Below are 10,218 nucleotides of genomic sequence, written 5' to 3'. Positions count from 1 at the left end.
AGGCAGAGAGAGGTGGGGAAGCAGGTTCCCTGCTGAGCAGAGAGCCTGATGTGGGGCTTGATCCCAGGACCTGAGCCCTGAGCCCTGAGCCTAAGGCAGAGGCTTTAATCCACTGAGCCACCCAGGCTCCCCTACTCTATATTTTTTATTAGAAAATTTAATCTATTTATGTTTAAGCAATTAGTAATAGGGAAGGACTTATATTACAGTTTTGTATCTGCCTTCTAGTTTTTTTTGTCCCTTTTGTCCTCTCTTTATTTCCTTGTAAATCATTCAATTTTTCTAGGACATATTTTGATCTCTTCCCCCTCCCCCTACTTTTTTGTATCTCCTATAGGTATTTCACTACCATATGACTTATAAAACTTCTTATAGTTATAATGGTCTACTCTAAACTGATGAACAACTTCAATTGCATGTAAAACTCTAGACTTTTCCTTCTACCTCTACACATTTTAGGGTATTGATGCCACACTTTATGTCTTTTTATATTTTTAATTAGCAATAATCGCGCCTCGGATAAACCTCATTGGCTACGATACTGCCACTGCGCAAAGCTATATATTTTAAAAAATATTTTACTTATTTGTTTGAGAAAGAGTAAGAGAGAACATGGGGGGAGGGGCAGATACTCTACTGAGCAGGGAAGCATGACAAAGGGCTCTATTCCCGGACCCTGGGATGACCTGAGCTGAAGGCAGAGGCTTAACCACTGAGCAACCCAGTTGTCCCTAACATATTTTCTATAATAATAGCTATTTTAATACTTTTGTATTTTAACTCTTATGGTTGACTTAAAAGTTACTTTTACAGTTGCATTACAGCATTACAATATTCTGTATTGTTTATGTATTTACCTTGACCAGTGAGTTTTACACTTTCATATGCTTTTGTGTTATTGTACAATGACTTTTATTTCAACCTAAAGGTCTCCTGGTAGCATTATTTTTAAATCAAGTCTGAATGTGACGAATTCCTTCAGCTTGCGTTTGTTTGGAAAGTTTTTTTCTTTTCTTCATTTTTGAAGGACGGTTTTACCACATATAATATTCTTAGTTTTGTTTGTTTGTTTGTTTGTTTGTTTCTTCAGCATTCTGAGTATGTCATCAATAACCTTTCTGATTTTCAAGGTTTCTACTGAGAAATCTGTTTTTTTATGGGCATGTCCTTATATATGATAAGTTCTTTCTTGTGGATTTCAAAATTCTCTCTTTGTCTTTGATTATAATGTGTCTTGGGATAGAATTATTTGGATACATCACATTTGGAATTTTTTTGGCTTTATGAATCTGAATGTCCATTTTCCTCCCCAGATATGGAAATTTTCATCCATAATGTGTTGGATGCCTTTCTGGTGATCTGTAAGTCCCTTAGGTTTTCTTTACTCCTTTCTATTTTTTTTTTTTTTCTTCTTTTTGTTCCTAGTACTGGATGATTTCAAATACTTGTCTTAGTTTGCTGATTCTTTCCTCTGATAGATAAAGCCAATTGCTATATAATTCTAGCAACATTTTTCAGTTCAATTACTATACTCTTCAGCCTCGTTTCTCTTTAATAATAATATCTCTGTTGATATTCTGCATTTTACTAATTTCATTTAGTTATCTGTATTCTCTTATAATTCATCTATAATTCTTTTATAAATCAGCCTCTTTGATTATTTTAAATTCTTTATCAAATAGTAAGTAGATTTCCGTTTCGGTAGGTCAGTTACCAGAGATTTATTTGTTCCTTTGATTGGGTCAGGTTTATATGATTCTCTTTGTTCCTTGTAGCTTTGCATTAATATCTCCATATTTGAAGAAACAACTATTCTTCCCAGTCTTTATACCAATTGGTTTCAACTGGGAAAGATATTCATGAATCACCTGAGCTAGACATTCTCGGAGCTTCTCAAACCTTTTCTATGGGTGTATCTTCTCTGGACTTTTGTGTGTAAATTCCTAGTTGTGGAAAGTTAAGAACTTTAACTTTTTTCAGGAGTCCATAATCTCTTGTTCCTTTGGGTGTCTGACTGCTCAACTGCAACCCAGGATGTTGGAGGCATGCTTTCCTCTTCCTCCCTTCTTGGAAAGAAACCCCAGGTTCTGCACCTTGTCCCAATCATGCAGAACAATGCAGGGTATAGCAAGCTTCCTGCCTTTTCCCTTTGTTTTTAACTGTCCCCAGGCACCCAAACCATGCTCATCCCTCAGCTCTCCATGTGCGACAAGACAAAAACCAGTCCTTTGGAAACATACCTAAATTCCAGGATGCTGGAAGCATGGTCTCCTCCTCTCTCCCAGATTCTCTGCCTCAGATTCTGCACATTCTCCCAATCTTGCACAGCTCTGCCAGCAACAGCAAGCCACTGCAACTTTCTTTATTCTTAGCTGCCAAAAGTATGCTAGATCTGCTAGTGCTCCTGTGAGGTAAGACAGAAACTACTTTTTTAGGCGGTGCACTGAGAGTCCAGGGGCATTGGATGCACACTCCACTTTCTCTTTTTCCTTGAGAGAGAAGTCATAGACCAAGTCACTGAGCAATGCTGGTTTGGAGGAGGGGCTGATATGGGTAAAGTGACATTGCTCTTTTTACCCATTTCAATGTGGCTTTTTTTTTTTTTTTTTTTTTTTTGGTTTTGTGCTTGTCTGAAGTACTGTAACTTAACTGGATTCAAAACTTCTCAGAAAAGTATTTTGGTCCATATGTTGTTGTTAAATTGGTGTTTTTGTGGGAGATAAGGGCTGAGACTTCCTATTCTGATTTCTTACTGACATTACTCCTGAATAGACATTCTAAATTGGTTGAACTACAAGTAAAAGTAAGGTGTCTATTCTAAAAATACTTTGGAAAATCGGAGTATTCTCTCTAATTACTCTAACAAGTTACAATTTGGTACATTTTTATGTGGACTTTTTCTCAGAGGATGTCTTCAGAGTGGTTTATTTAACATGTATTTATAACACCCTTAGTTATTGCACATTTTTCAAAATTAGGAGTGTTGCCTGACTGCTATTTTGTCCAATTAATATTTATAACCTAGCTTGTCCATTTCTTTCAGACCCAGAGCCCAGCATCTGCTTAATGAGGTGATTCATGTCTTTGCTCATTTAGCTCTAAAAGGTTTGCTGGGCTATACATGGGAATGGAACAGTGTCATCAGAGTCCTGCAGTTTTAAAAAATGAAAACACAAGGTAACGCAGATAGAAACAGAACAAAGAAGGGGGAAGCCAGGCCATTTGCCAGGATGCTATGAATAATTCTTCATATTTAATCCACTATAATTTTAATTCTTGAAGGTAATGCACATCAATTCACTGACTCTAGACAAAGGCATTAGTCAGTGTCAATAAATATTTATTGGGTAGCAATTGTGTACAAAGTGCTGTAGATCATTTGTTTTGAAAATATTTTGTTCCTGGCTGTATTTGGTTCTCTAGAAAACATAAAACCAATATGATATCTATCTATCATTTATTAGATAGATAGAAATAATATATAAAGGCTAATGTATATTTGTATATTATATTGAAATTGTTGTGAGGAACTGGTTCACACAGTTATTGAGGCCCCAAAGTCTCACAATCTGCCATTTGCAAACTGGAAACCCAAAAAAGCCAGTGGTATAATTCAATCCAAGTCCAAAGGCCTAACAACCAGAGAAGACAATGATATAAATTCCTGCATGAAGCCCAGAGAAAATAAGGTGAGATGCCTTAGCTCAATCAGTGGGGCAGGAATAAAGGATGAATTTCTCCTTCTTTCTACCTTTTTTTCTTTCTTTCTTTCTTTTTAATATTTTATTTATTTATTTGACAGACAGAGATCACAAGTAGTCAGAAAGGCAGGCAGATAGAGAGGAGGAAGCATGCTCCCCGCTGAGCAGAGAGCCCGATGCGGGGCTCGATCCCAGAACCCTGAGATCATGACCTGAGCTGAAGGCAGAGGCTTTAACCCACTGAGCCACCCAGGCACCCCTACCTTTTTCTCTGTTCAGACTCTCAACAGACTAGATATGGCATCTTTCCACACCAGAGATGGCAAGATAGAGTCCACACATTCATATACCGTTCACATTCAGAAACATACTTACAAACACACCTAGAAATAATGTTTAATTCAGACACCCGTTGACCAATCAATTGGACACATAAAATTCACCATCAAACTGTCCTTACAATATTTTCAGCTTTAAACAATGCAGATGAGTATATCACATGTCATTTGGAAAGGAAAGCATTAGGGTACTGCATTTCTAGAGGTACAAATAAGCATCTTTCTTTTCAAGTGTATTGTACAACATGAATTCCCTTTAATATCTATTCCTGGTCCATAATTTCAACCATCTATGCTGCTTCATCACTTTTCATTGCATCCAAACTAACTGGGAAATCTTTCTGAGACCCTCTTGCCAAAACAAAGCCAAGGGCCATCACCAACGTATCTCTTTGACAACTAATGCTGATCAGTTGAAAACAGAGCAACTAACATTGTATCTAAACTAAAGGAAGACACTTTCACCTTATTTTTTTCTCTTAAATATTACTTGTCAAGATAAATGGCAATATACTTAATGATATATTATAAAGAATAAAAATCATACTTGACCAAGAACAGTCAATTTCTAATAATGCCAAGTACTCATAAACACAATAATGGAGATTTTCATTTCTATTTTTATCCTTGTGAAAGAGGTGCGTTAAAACTACATTTCAAGAAAATGGACTTGTTTCAAATTCCACTCCGAGCAAGAAACTATAATATTAAATTAATTCGAAAGAAAGAACAAAGAGCTTAGTAAAAGAAAAAGTACTAGAAAACAGAGACAAAATACATGGAAGAATTATTACAACCTCCATAAATATTTCATAATTTAAATGTGGCTCTTTATTGAAGTGTAGATTAAAATATTGTGATACAAAGGAAAACTATGTGGTTTCCAAATCACAATCCTCATAGTTCTAGCAAGGAGCCATAGAAAAGGTAACTAACTTCTCTGAGTTCATGTTTTCATCTATAAAGTAGAGATAATACCCACCACAGCAGTTGTGTTGGGGGTCCATTTGTCTAAGTGAAAATACTTATCAGTGTTAATAAGTATTTTCACTATGTCTAATAGATGTATGAATAGAATAACAGAGTCAGCTGTATGGCACAAATTTAATCAATTTTAGTTTCCTTAATTATTTAGAATATGAAGACAAAAAATTTTAAAATATGAAAAACTTAAGACCTATTTATTTGGCCATTTCTCTATTTCTTATCCTTATACCAACACTGGAAAAGCTGGACTCCTCAACATATGATTTTTAAAAAAAGATTTTATTTATTTATTTGAGAGAGAGAGCATGAAAGGCGAGAGGTCAGTAGGAGAAGCAGACTCCCCGCTGAGCAGAGTCCAATGTGAGACTCAGTCCTGGGACTCCAGGATCATGACCTGAGCCAAAAGCAGTCGCTCAACCAACTGAGCCACCCAGGTGCACCATATGGTTCCATTTAAAAAAAAAAAATGAATTTGTTCATTATTTAGAATTGGGAGATGTTCACTTTGAAAGAAAATTTACTAGGATAAATTTCAATAATTGAAAGAAATAACTACCATAAAATTTGTCTCAAACTTTTGTGTTTGATTATCCTCTAATAGAAATTATTTTACCATAATTGGCAGAGTCAATGGTGATCTTGACAATACTATTCCAATTCTATTTCAGTGATATACATATTACTTGAAAACATCTAAAATTACAGATATCTCTATACTATGTTGAATTTATAAGATACTTTAATGGCTTCTTTTGCTAAGTATTAAGAGATTTTTTTAAGACTTTAAAAACTTTCTAACTTTTTACTTTGAAATAGCTTCATATTTGTAAGTAAGTCACAAAATAGTACCAAAGAAATCTTTAAAAAGCAATTAAATAAATAAGCTAGAGGGGAGAAGGAAATACTCTTCCTTACACTAGAATTCCAATTATAAATGTAGGAATAATGATAGAAATAGAAAAATCACCATTTGGCAAATGCCACAGTAATAATTATTGCAACATTAAATTAATAGGCAAATATATGATCAGAAACAGAATATTTGGAGGGGGGACAAGATGGCGGGGGAGTAGGAGGAGGCACCGTTTCAGCTTGTACCCCAAAGTGAGCTGATTACCTACCAAAGAACTCCGATCACCCATGAAATCAGCCTGAGATCAGAATTATACACGTCTGGATCTCTACAGGGGCAGAAGACACCAGTGGGCAGGTAAAGTGAATGGTGGCGACCAGTTGGAAAGTAATACCCCAATACGAGCGAGAGTGCCCTGCGTCTGGGGACCAGCATTAACTTGGAGACTGGTTGAAAGCACTCCAAAAGAGCAAAGGATCACGGGGGGAAATTGTGGGAATTGGGGCGGCTAGGGACAGGGGCTTAAGTCCCCGGTCCCAGGACAGCCTCCCGTGGCACTGAGGCAGAGAGAGTGCGGCAGAGAAACCAGCTCTTGGTCCCTAAGCTGCCAGCGCGCCCGAGAATGCGTGGGTTCTAGTTCCTGTGAGGGGATGGGAGCCACGCGGTCCGAAGAACGCAGGAGCCCTACCACAAAGCTTGAGATACGCGCGCTCGTCCCTCATGCTCCCCTGAGTTACAAAGGCCCAGCCAGCGCTCTGTGACCCGCGCCATTGTTTCAAAGCCTAAGCCGTGCGCCCCAAACTCTCCCCTGACAGAGGCACGCAAAAGCCCAGCCTGGTGCTTATGGACCAGCACCCTGTTCTCAGTGCCTGAGACGTGCGCTGCCTCTGAAAGAGGTGCTCGCAAGTAGGACACTCCCAGGCCAGGCCAGCAGCAAAATCTCAGTGTGCGATCGCTGCTTGGAACCTCTCTGGCAGTTGGGAGCTCCCAGACAGCCGCCACTGCCTTGGCTTTGGGTACAAGCAAAAGATCCTGCGCACCCAGGGTCTGCAACTTGGAACCTGCTCTGCCAGAGGCCAAGGGGGAACTTATTTAGGCTCTGCAACCAGACTGAGGCTTCTCTCTGAGAGGGAGATCAGGATGTGATTTGTTCTCCTCTAAAACTACAAAAACCATCAAAGGCGGTCAAGGTGAGAGGAAAATAAAAAGTGAACAAGCATGAAAACCGCCAGAGAACAAAAGCCTGAAAAAACCAGTTTCCTCAGAGCCCACCCCCTTGAGGGGGGCGGGAGGACTTAACTCAGGAAACATCACTGACTGACAACCCACGTGGCAGGCCCCTCCCCCAGAAAACAAACCAAGAAAGAAAAAAAAAAAAGAGGAAAAAAAAAAGGACTACAAGAGAACAACCACTACTTCATAGGAAAACTTGTATTGTTCACTTGTTCCCACTATTCGGATTCATTTTTTTTTTTCACACATAGGTAATTTTTTTAACCTATTTACCATCAGAGCAAGTTGTACAGTACATCAAATTCCATAATACCTTTCTAACCTGAACTTTTTGGTACATACACCTATGTTTTTCTTTTGCATTTTTATTTTTTGAATTCCATTTTTTAAATTTTAGTTTAGTTTAGTCTAGTTTATTCCTTTTTATTTTTATCCTCTAATATTCATATAGAGTTAAACTTCAAAGTAATCCCCTTTCCCCAGTCAATACTACCCCTATAGGTAAACCAATTTTTAATACCCTTTATCTTAGGAAAGTTGAGTCCTTTAACAAAGATATCAAGATACATCTAGGAACAACCTTCCTCGCACACACTGAGAATTTATAAGAACTCTCCCATCTTCTTCCACCAGTGTTTCTGTGTTTTTTTGCGTTTGTTCTGATAGCATATAAATTTCACATTTGTGGTTCTTTTTGACGACGTTCTTTCTTTATTGGCATATATATATATATATATATATATTTATCTTGTCATATACTTGTATTAGTCTTTTTATCTCTTTTTGTTTGTCTACTTCATAAATCTTACCTTGGGGCCCATCTGGGCTGAACCTTCTTTTTCATCTTCCCTTTCTTTCCTGTCTCTCTCTCTCTCTTTTTTTTCTTCTTTTCTTTTTTTTTCTTTTTCTTTTCTTTTGTGTCTCTTTTGGGTGGGGAGTCCTGATTGCTGAGAAGTGTTCCAGGGTGCACCTTGACTGCACCACAGTTGATACATCCAGCTACATCTGTTCAGTCATCTCCCACCAAAATGACTAGGAGGAGGAATGCCCAACAGAAGAAAAATACAGAGGATGGACCTTCTGCAACAGAGCTAATGGCTATCAACATAGACAATGTGTCGGAAAGAGAATTCAGGCTAACAATTATCCAGGCAATAGCTAGGTTGGGGAAAGCCATGGATGACCAAACAGAATTGATTAGGGCCAAACTGAAAGCGACCAGACGGGGTGTTCACAATGTTAGGGCAGAGCTTAAAGCTACCAGGGAGGAGTTTCACAATGCTCTCAATGAGTTCCAATCTAATCTAAACTCTCTCAAAGCTAGGGTAACTGAGACAGAAGATAGAATTAGTGATCTGGAAGACAGAAGATAGAATTAGTGATCCCAGTAGTTCATTTTTTCCCTTGCTTCCCTTGCCTTTTGCATTGTTCCTAGGAAGATGTTGCTGCGGCAGAGGTCGAAGAGGTTGCTGCCCGTGTTCTCCCCTCCTGATCCTTTCTATCTGGAGGCAACAACGCAAAAGGCAAGGGAAGCAAGGGAAAAAATGAACTACTGGGATTTCATCAAGATCAAAAGCTTTTGCACAGCAAAGGAAACAGTTAACAAAATCAAAAGACAACTGACAGAATGGGAGAAGATATTTGCAAACGACATATCAGATAAAGGACTAGTGTCCAGAATCTATAAAGAACTTAGCAAACTCAACACACAAAGAACAAATAATCCAATCAAGAAATGGGCAGAAGACATGAACAGACATTTCTGCAAAGAAGACATCCAGATGGCGAACAGACACATGAAAAAGTGCTCCATATCACTCGGCATCAGGGAAATACAAATCAAAACCACAATGAGATATCACCTCACACCAGTCAGAATGGCTAAAATCAACAAGTCAGGAAATGACAGATGCTGGCGAGGATGCGGAAAAAGGGGAACCCTCCTACACTGTTGGTGGGAATGCAAGCTGGTGCAGCCACTCTGGAAAACAGCATGGAGGTTCCTCAAAATGTTGAAAATAGAACTGCCCTATGACCCAGCAATTGCACTATTGGGTATTTACCCTAAAGATACAAATGTAGTGATCCAAAGGGACACATGCACCCGAATGTTTATAGCAGCAATGTCCACAATAGCCAAACTATGGAAAGAACCTAGATGTCCATCAACAGATGAATGGATCAAGAAGATGTGGTATATATACACAATGGAATACTATGCAGCCATCAAAAGAAATGAAATCTTGCCATTTGCAACAACGTGGATGGAACTAGAGCGTATCATGCTTAGCGAAATAAGTCAAGCAGAGAAAGACAACTATCATATGATCTCCCTGATATGAGGAAGTGGTGATGCAACATGGAGGCTTAAGTGGGTAGAAGAAGAATAAATGAAACAAGATGGGATTGGGAGGGAGACAAACCATAAGTGACTCTTAATCTCACAAAACAAACTGAGGGTTGCCGGGGGGAGGGGGTTTGGGAGAAGGGGGTGGGATTATGGACATTGGGGAGGGTATGTGCTTTGGTGAGTGCTGTGAAGTGTGTAAACCTGGTGATTCACAGACCTGTACCCCTGGGGATAAAAATATATGTTTATAAAAAATAAAAAATTAAAAAAAAAAAAAAAAAAAAACAAAAAAAAAAAAAAAAAAAAAAAAAAAAAAAAAAAAAAAAGGATCAGGAGGAAGCCTGGAACAAACAGCTTAGAAACCAGGAAAACAGAATCAGGGAAATAAATGATGCCATGAAGCATTCCAATGTCAGAATTATTGGAATCCCTGAAGGGGAGGAGAAAGAAAGAAGTCTAGAAGATATAGTGGAACAAGTCCTTCATGAAAATCTTCCCAATCTTGCGAATGGAACCAGCGTTCATGTACTAGAGGCTGAACGGTCTCCACCCAAGATTATACATTCCAAAAAACATCACGACACCTGATAGTCAAATTGAGGAATTATAATTGTAGGTATAATCTCTGAAAGCTGCCAGGGCAAAGAGGCTCCTTACTTACAGAGGGAAGCCCATCAGAATTACGTCAGACCTGTCCACAGAGACCTGGCAAGCCAGAAGAGGCTGGTAAGATATATTCAGGGCACTAAATGAGAA

At 38.5% G+C, this 10,218-nt stretch overlaps 1 pseudogene; it reads right to left on the bottom strand.

Moving 5' to 3' along the window:
- Positions 1-373: 373 nt before the first annotated feature.
- Positions 374-559, bottom strand: LOC123391406 (annotated as a pseudogene).
- Between the last annotated feature and the right edge of the window lie 9,659 nt (positions 560-10,218).

The sequence above is a fragment of the Mustela putorius genome, unplaced genomic scaffold (assembly GCF_011764305.1).
Source record: "Mustela putorius furo isolate JIRA1106 unplaced genomic scaffold, ASM1176430v1.1 tig00000224_pilon_pilon_pilon, whole genome shotgun sequence".
Lineage (NCBI taxonomy): Eukaryota > Metazoa > Chordata > Mammalia > Carnivora > Mustelidae > Mustela > Mustela putorius.
The sequence above is the reverse complement of the archived record's forward strand: the minus strand, read 5'-3'. Positions and strand labels throughout refer to the sequence as shown.